The sequence below is a fragment of the Acomys russatus genome, chromosome 17 (assembly GCF_903995435.1).
Source record: "Acomys russatus chromosome 17, mAcoRus1.1, whole genome shotgun sequence".
Lineage (NCBI taxonomy): Eukaryota > Metazoa > Chordata > Mammalia > Rodentia > Muridae > Acomys > Acomys russatus.
The window spans coordinates 12059101-12061299 of record NC_067153.1 but is presented as its reverse complement, the minus strand read 5'-3'; positions in this window follow the sequence as shown (position 1 = coordinate 12061299).

The following is a 2199-nucleotide window of genomic DNA, read 5'->3' as shown; positions in this document are numbered from 1 at the left end:
CCTAGGAAGCCAATAATTGACAAAAAGAGACTGAAACATAAATCAAAGCTGCAAGCACTATGGGCAGAATCTAAACTACTACTAATCTAACAATAAACTAAAATAAACTACTCTAACCCTCATACCCTCCATATATTCCAACCATTTGTCAATCTGGTACTTATGGAGATGGCTTCAGATATGGCAAACCAGACACTGGGAAAAAAAAATGTCCTTGTTTTCTGTCACAGAAAGAATTCTGCCTGAAATGGGCAAGCTTGAATGCAGATGTAGTTGACAGCCAAACGCTGCCAAGTCAGGGTAGGCAAGTCCTCAATAGTCCCTGCTTCACAAATATGTCTGTCAGATATACTGGACCAGAAGGCTGAAGATGATCCTCCAACGTGTTAGAGAGTTTTGAGTGACTGCTTAGGCAGCAAAGTGTCCCTGTAATTTTTTTTTTTTTTTTCATTTTGGAAGCTGTTAACATGCATTTCCTGTTTACTCAGGTAATTAATTTTATTCCTTCTCAAGTCTCTGATGGGATTGAAGACAGCAACACACGATGAGTATAGCATGAATACAGTGATTGTTCTGTGGTTCTTGTGCGTGTGTATTGGTGTAATAATATAAATGTACAGGTAAAAAGTTTTTTTTTATTATAATTAGACTAAAAAGGAGAATTTTAGAGGAATGTCTTGAGTGGATCTAACAACTGTCAATAAAGCACTGTTTAGCCAATCAGCTGGGCAGAAGGACAGGAGTGGAAGGTGGGACTTCCTAGAGACGGGGAGGAATCAGGAGTTGACAATTGACACTTGACAGAGAGTCAGGAGGAAAAGAAGCCACAGAAGAAAAACCAGATTGGCAAGTACTTGGGATATATGAAAATTATGAGGATTAAAGTAGTTTATTGTTAGATGAATGCAACAGTTTAGGTTCTGCCCAGCACAGTGCTTGCCGCTTTGAAGTATGTTTCAGTCTCTTTATGTCAGTTAGCGGCATCCTAGACTGAACAGATACAATTTACTCTAACACGATAGTTGTTATATGTGATTGTGTTCATGCGTGCACGTGTGCATGTAGAGGGCAGAGGTCAGGGTCAAGTATGGTCTTTAACGATCTCTGCCTTCTTTTTGAGACAGGGTCTTAGTCTTTCATTGCACCTAGAACTCACCGATATGGGTAAACAGGCTGACCTCTGTCTGCCTCACCAGTCCTAAGACTGGAGGTACACAGAAAGTTCTTCTGGTTTTATGAAGTCCCACTTGTCAGTTGTTGACCTTAATTTTGGGGCAAATGGAGTTTTATTCTGAAAGTCCTTTACACCTATGTCATGCAGGTGACTGCCTGTGTTTTATTCTAGTTTCAGTGTTTTCAGGTGTCACATTTAGGTCTTTGGTCCATTTGGAGTAGTTTTAGCCCAAAGTGATAAATACTGGTTTAATTTCATTCTTATGCATGTGGATATCCAGTTTGCTCAGCATCATTTATTGAAGATGCTTTCTTTTCTTCACTGAACGTTTTTGTCATTTTTGTCAACTGTTAAGTGGCCAAAGTTACAGCTACAGCTACTCATGTTTGGGCCTTCCCTTTTGTTCTACATGTCTTTTTTGTGACTGTGTCATATTGTTTTTATTACTACACTCTATAATATATCTTAAGATCTGACATAATACTCCCACCAGCATTGTTTTTTGTTATTGTTGTTCAGGGTTTTGGCTATCTGGGATCTTTAGTAGTTCCATATTTTAGGATACTTTTTCTATTTCTGCGAGGAATAAAATATTGAGATTACATTGAATCTGTAAATAGCTTTTGGTTAAATTGTCATTTTCACAATATTAATTCTATCCACCCATGAACACAGGATATATTTTATTTTCTAGTGTCTTTCACTCTACACAGGTTTAAAGTTTTCGTTGTAAAGGGTCTTCTTCACTTCCTTGGTTAACTTTATTCCTAGATATTTTATTTTCCTGAAGGAGAGATAAACCTGTTTTTTAGGATTTCAAGTGTGAAATCAGAATGGTCTCATGAGAGAACAGGTGAGGTTAATCCACTAGAAGAGCAACCACCTCGTGTAGGAGCTTAATTGTTGCCAGCTGAAAAGATCTCGTGAACAGACTCTGGGAGGAGTTATATAAATGAACCCAGAACTGGAGGTGGGGCTTTTTGGATATTTGGGATAGTTTTGGCTGTTCATCTCTGCACTTCGAG